We start from the raw sequence: 7,292 nt of genomic DNA on the forward strand, positions 1-7,292 counted from the left end.
TAGAATGATGATACGAATTTCATTGACAGGGTGGCCTACTTCTTTGACTCCCATGCTTTTCTGGTTTGTTCAAAGCGCTTTCTAGAAGTGCTACTCACTGGTAAATACAAATATGAATGAGGAAGAAGAAAGATTGATAGTTTATGTGTAAAAGCGAATAGGGTAGAAAGGCTGACAATTCAAGAATCAGAATACTTCGAGTTGCTAATCGATGATAGTTCACACACACAAATAGTGAAGAAGACAGAAAGTCCAATGATTGGAGTATCCGGACTATTTCCCGAGATACTTTTGAATAAAGTGTTACATCTAAAGGAAATTGTGAAAATGGTGAAGGAGAAAGAACATCAACAAAATATGCCGGTTCATTAAGAGTAAAGATAAAATACAATACAATAATTAGAGTATGGGGCGATTCAATGTGGACGGTAACGGAACAAAGCAGTCTTTGCTGCTGTTCTTACAAAAAACGCATCCGAGATTAAATTAACGACCCCATTTATTTACGTAGATCTATGTGGAAGTACTGTAGAAGATTGATGACTCTGGACTGTCATGATTATGAGAGGTCCCAGGTCGCATCCTTGCTGGGTGCTTACGATGTATAGGACCAGTTTGTTTTCCCTACGTATTAGGTCTCTTTCGATGTGTATCAAATGAGTACCTAACAACAATTTGAAATAGTTCGAGCACATACCAGATCGCTTCGCTGTATAATAGAATTGAAAAGCTTCATAGTGCCTATGTCTATGGCTTCGATTTTTCGACTATGCAAAACGTCATGGAAATATCATACACTGTAGTTTTACAAAGGATAGTGGATAGTATGGTACTTACGTCCAGGTAGGATTACCTCAGCTGCATGGCCTAACCCAGCGTTTTGTAATGCCAGATGAAGTTCATCTACCTGCTCACTAGGTCGAACCCTCCGTCTCCAGTCACGTAGCATCTCACCAAAGCCTGATCTTGAGACACAATCAAATGACGAGTCTTGGCGGTTGAGGTATTTCTCTACAGCTGAATAAGAGAAGCCAAGCTGGTATCCAAGGGACTTTAAGTCCTTGAGTGAAGGGATCACATCTATCAGAATCTCGAGAAGATTGTTGGATACAAACTGCAATCGACCCTTCCTGCAGAAAAGTAAATTCATAACATTCGGCCGGAAATCATATTTGAAGGTATCGAAATGTATAATTGTGCCATTATGTCCATCTGTTACTCATTATATTGAAACTAATTGAAAAATTTAAATAAATAAAAATAATACTAGTTGATGGATTGTTTGTATATATTTCTTTGTGAAATATTGACAGGAATCCTTCTTCTTGGATAAACATCGTCGATGTATTAAGCGCTATATAAACGCGCAGTATTATTATTATTAACAGTTTATTTTCGACCGTTAGCCATACTAAATACAGGAATGAAACATCCAGTGATGGGTACTCGTTAGGAATGATAAATGCCTGGTCACATGTCCGTTGTCATAAATCGTAATGAATATGTTCCATGCCATGATTTTGATTCAAAGATTAAAATGTTTTTTTTTATATGATGTAAATGTATTATATTTCACATTATATTTATTATTGCAAGAATGATCAATACATTCATGGGTGAGGATATTCGTTTACTTACGAATCTGTGTGATCGACTACATAATCCGGTTCATCTGCATCAAAAGCAATAAAGATATAAAACATGACTAAAGCGTTTTTTTTTCTTTCTTCTTCAGTATACTGAATTGCTATGTATTTGAAAATAAAGGATGTGTATAGATCAGAGAGAGAATAATCACAACTCAACATAAGGTTTGAAGAGTGTCACAAATAAAATATGCCCGTTTCAGATTGGGGGGGGGGGGTACGTGAAGAAACATAATGTGTTATAAACAGATTTATATTTTTCGAACAGGTTACCCCCACAACTAATTTTTGACATCTTGAACTAGGAAAGTGTTTTGCATCATAATTCTTCATCTCTTTCCACTTAGATCCTCACAAAAGGGCATTTAGTATGCGCTAACTTTAAACATACACCTGACACAAATGTTTTGAACCTCATTCTAGTAAATGTTATTGAATGAGGAAAACAAAAGATACATTGAAGTTACAGAAAATACCCTAAAAATCCTCGTAGAGGTAGCTTCATTTTCTTACATAAAAGTACTACTGTAGATAGCTACATGAATGACTTATGTACAGTATTTGAGGTCACTTGTTACATGAATTATTTACATTAGGTCTTTGAATTACTTGGCTACATATGATGAAGTAAAATACACAAACTCTCCCACTTCCTGATAATATAGGCTTACCCTCTATTGAAATGATATAGTCTCTTTCTGCACATTTTGCTGACCCTTGTAGTATGTCGATATGGACGTTCTTCTTTCCTTTCTCTTCAGGAGAGAACTGAGTCTCGAAATTTAGACGGTCGCACTTTCCACTTAGTATACTCTTGATGTGTACCTTGGTTCGAATTGCAGGGAAATAATAAAAATGATAGTAATTATAATATTAACAACAAACACAACAACAACAATACTTATATAATAATAATGAAGATGAAAATAAACATGATAAAATGTATATTATGATAATAAATTAAATAAATTATCCAGTTTAACACCAACAGGTACAAGAATAACAAGAATACAAATTCAGCTTCTAAAATTTACATCTCCAAATTCCACAATTATTCTTAAACAATCACGCATATTTACCATTCTTTTGCTACTTTTCGCCCCGTCGTTGAACATAATCTTTAGACCCTTTGCTGTTGAATCTATGGGGAATGTGAGTTCCTGGAGGACTTTGCAGTAGGGTACAGAAGAACTCTTCTCTTTCCTAGTTATATCCTGGAATCGGACAACAACAAAATAATCAAATCTTGATATTGCAAAATTAATAAATTACATTCAGATGGTGAACTTCCACTATTGTAACCCTTTAAAATATAGGTTTATGAACAGCGATTATTTTCATCTAACAATTTAATGGTAGAAATAAAATAATTGATAAAAGGTCAGATCACTTTTTCTCTATCCCCTTTCTCGCTTTTTATCCTATCCTCTTTCCCGCCTCTTTTTTGTTATCCATCCCATTCTAATTCTCCCTCCTCACTTTTCCCCCTTCCCAAGACTCATCAATTTCTCTCCATCCCCTTCCTTGCTTTTTTTTAAAAATCATGCGCTAATTATTTAGTCAGAAAGAAATTCTTTGCAGACGTTACTTGGTAAATTTTAAAGTCTTACCATAGGCCTTTCATAAGTGAAATAACCCGAAGGGTTTCCTTTTTACTAGTTATATTATTAAATGGTGTCCGCTAAAGATGGTGTTGGTTATTACGATATAAATACCTTTATGTAGCTCTTGTATGGATGAATTATGTACACATGTAGCGCTGATTTCTCTTCAGGAGTCATGAAGAGACGTTTAAAGACTACACATCTCAACTGGAGTCCTTGAAGATCGGTCGATGACAGAGCACAGACTTGAAGATGACGTGTACGAAACTTGATCTTATCTTTTGAAAGGTGTGACGGGCCCGGAGTAACGTTCCTACGACCGAATGCTCCTTTGAATTGAGAGAATTAATAAGAAAAATTAACAATTAAACTATCTTACTCACTGATAATATATGATTTTACAATATTGATCATTAATTAGTAGAGTGAGAATTGATTTCGATTCAGCTCATGTTCTGATATTTGACTTTGATTTATTTTTTGTTCAGCGAGTTGATTCAAATGACATAATGGTATTTTTTGTTTATTATTGAGAAATCATTCCATAATTCAGATTCAGATTCAGATTTTATTTCCGTTTCAAAACAAACAAAATATAAACAGACACAATATAATACAGTCAAATATAATATAAACAAAGTAAATTCAGTATTATGTAGAACAAAATTTAGTTGATAAGAAATATTGGGAAAAAACAGTACTGAACAATAGAAAAAAAAAAGACCTTGATGAAGTAATTCAAAACGGAGGGGCTTGCTAAAAAAGCAGAGCTTGTATGAGGCAAGCCCCTGACTTAGTTACATGGATACGCTTAAATAATTATGGTCGAAAGCTAATACCAGAAAAACACACTAAAAGGGAATACAAAAAAAAGAAAAAGTAAAAGTAAAAATAAAAGTAAGATAAATATAGTAACAGAGAGAGAGAGAGAAAGGGGAGAGAGCAAGAGAGAAATAGAGAGCGAGAGAAAGGCAGGAAGAAGGAGATGGGGACAGGAGGCAGGTACACCACCAGGTCGTTAGGCTTGTTTAGATTATTCTTAAAAAAGAAACAAAAAAGGAGGAAAGGAGGAATAACAAAAGGAAAGATTTGTTTTATCTTTCCGTAGGTTTAGATTTTTGAGCTTGGCTTGTTGGTGGGGAGTATTGGCTGATTAATAACTCTCATCAGTTTATGATTCTCAAAATTGATCCTCATGAAAAGAAGACTATAATTGTATATGTGATCTAAAATCAATTGTTCACCTCGTTTGTCAAATTGTTTCACATTTCAAGTGATGATGTTTTATTTAGCAGAACAAGAACACGAATATTTACCTGGTCCAGTTCTTGTGTACAAGATAACAGAAGAGTCGTCTTTACGTGCATGGTGATTGCAGTGTGGTAATACCACAGTGGCAGGCTTGAGCAGTTCTTGTGTCAGAGAACTTTCTATGACTGGAGTAATGACTACCTCACCCTCCCGTACAGGAAGCCTAGGAGTATCATGAGTTGGGACGCGAAGAGTTACAACTGATCTCATCCCTTTAGGTATAGCTCCTTCAGGGATAGATACGGCAATACCAAGTTCATCAAGGGTCAGTTTGCCACCCGTGTGATCAATGATGCCATGCGAGATGAAAGGCTTATAGCTCGGTTGGCAAGTCATGGCTTAGGATGATAAGAAGGAAACAAGTGATCAATAATCCCCTTATGAAACATGATTCAAATATAGTGCAGTTTATTTATATTTTTGGCAAAACTTCCGAGATGTTTCTGAAAATATAAACAAGTGGATTTAGTGGAATAACGTGATTCTGAGGTCTGAACGATAACTGTTAAACGGATTATTCCCTTTCAATTTCGGGTTTACTCATCTATCAACACGGTTCATGATTACTATTTCATAAAAAGAAGTTAAAAGTGCACAACCTCCTGAAGAAGGCATGTTGATTTCTTTTATAGTCAGGCAATCTTTTTTTATATTTATTCATTCATTTATTGCAACCATGAGTTGGATTTCATACAATAAAAAGGCAGGCATAAATGGTTCACAATATAGTTATATATATATATATATATCTTAAAGACCGTCAACACTACTGGGCCAGAAGGGATTAGACCACACAACAAGGTCACTGACAGGTGGCTATCTCATTAACTCAGCTCTCAACTAACATAAGAAAAAGAGGATCATGGGGACCAACAGGCACCGATTGGGGAAGTTTTCTATATAGAGGGAGCAAGTAGCTACAAGTAGGACAGTGGGGCTTTAAGTCAATATGATGAATCTGTCAAAAAAAAGAATTCTTCCAATCAACAAGTAGGTCTTCACCAGTTAATGTAATGTGAAACACTGGAGTTGTGAAATGGCATTACCTTCTACTATCTTGACTGCTGCATCGTTGAAACGGAAAGCCTGAGCAACTTCCAGAAGCCTCTCCCTAGTCCCACCTTGGTGTGCCCATTCTTTAAGTATCTTCAGAGTACTACGGCCAATCATGTGAGGCGGGAAGGTCAAACATGTGTTCATGATCTGCAAGACGCCAGAAGGTTTAACACTCAGACGATGACACAAGTCCAGTAGATCTGCCTTGGATCCAATGGCTTTTGAGATTTCTTCACGGCCTGTGGACACTTACAAAAATGCATATGTCAATATGAAGGAAATACTCAGGTCAATGGAAATAGCATAATGATGGTGATGAATGAGGACTTTGACGGCGTCTAAAATAACGGAATAAACTGTAAAACATTGATTACCTCAAGGACAAGTAAAGAAACCGAAAATAGTTTCCATGATTTATAAATACATTCTAATACCAATTTTTACCTACTGAAAATTTTCTGTACTTCTCTACTTCCTATTGATTTAACGCAAATAAATGAAGTGTGAAAAAAATAATTAAATATACAAGTTTGAACTTGAAACTTTTCGTTTTAAGGGTAAACAGTATATCTCCTTATCAACACGATTACGCTTGAACTCAGCCTTGTGATTCCAACGAACCTTTTTTGACATCTGGGATGTTAAACTCAGAGAGAAGTTTAACAAAATTATCTTTTTTGTCTTCCTCCTTCAAACCGTTCAACCAACTGTCTACGACCTGTCGTGCGAACTGATGTACTGATGGACTGGGTAGATCGATGAATCCAACAATGAGGTCTTCATTTACACGTAGGGCTTTTCCAAGTGAACATGCTAATGACAGACATTTAACTGGTAGAGCGACGCTACAAAGCTCTTCTGTGTTTGGTGCACCCCCACATTGGTCAAGGTCATCATTATTTCCCTCTCGCTCTACATCAAAATCAAACGTTGAAAAATCATCTAAAAAGTGCGTCAAGTTTCTAAACTCAAAATTGATATTTGATATTGATTCTTTCTATATTCTAATATTTATCATGCCAATTGGAATTGTATTATACAAAGGGTATGAATAAAATACTATCATTATCCCAATCGTATGGTGCTATTATTCTACCTGTATCTGATGTTGTAATGATATCCAAATCTTCAGGCTCTATAACAGGTTCGTTTGCTTTGGCTCTTATCTCGGGAGTCGCCGAAGACATCATACGCAAGGTTTCGTCTGAAAGAAAAAATAAATAAATATTAAATAGCATGTGTGTCATATCATGGCAGTCATGACTGATGAGGCTTTTTTTTAAAGTTGTCTGTGTACTAAAGAAGTTTTCTTCTACTTACTATGTGTTGATTGTAGAGATGGCTCCGCCTGATCTCGTCTTATCTCGTGAGACAAGTTTTTTGACACATAGAAATGACTGCTATGAATGACATTATAAGCCCTATACTAATAGTCAACCTGAAGCTTCAAAACAATTCTTATTACCACTAAACATTTCAATCGTATAATTCCATTGAACACAAAGTTCAGTTAAGATATCTGTTCGTTTCTACTTTTGAACAAAATGACCAAATATAAAATATACAACATATACAAGTCATAGAGCTATTATTTATTAAAAATGAAGGAGAATAATTGCCGTTATTCCCAGTCGTAGATGCCAAGGAGACAGATTTCCAAATGCACTTTAACGTC

The 7,292-nt window shown here is 35.5% G+C and overlaps 1 long non-coding RNA gene across 1 annotated transcript; it reads right to left on the reverse strand.

Moving 5' to 3' along the window:
• Nucleotides 1-5,756: 5,756 nt before the first annotated feature.
• Nucleotides 5,757-6,292, reverse strand: LOC115926395. The gene is made up of 2 exons (XR_004065061.1): nt 6,239-6,292; nt 5,757-5,865 (listed from the first exon to the last, which is right to left on the reverse strand). It is a non-coding gene; the product is annotated as an uncharacterized LOC115926395 (long non-coding RNA).
• Nucleotides 6,293-7,292: the final 1,000 nt, after the last annotated feature.

This window comes from Strongylocentrotus purpuratus, unplaced genomic scaffold (assembly GCF_000002235.5).
Source record: "Strongylocentrotus purpuratus isolate Spur 01 unplaced genomic scaffold, Spur_5.0 spur5_contig_844, whole genome shotgun sequence".
NCBI lineage: Eukaryota > Metazoa > Echinodermata > Echinoidea > Camarodonta > Strongylocentrotidae > Strongylocentrotus > Strongylocentrotus purpuratus.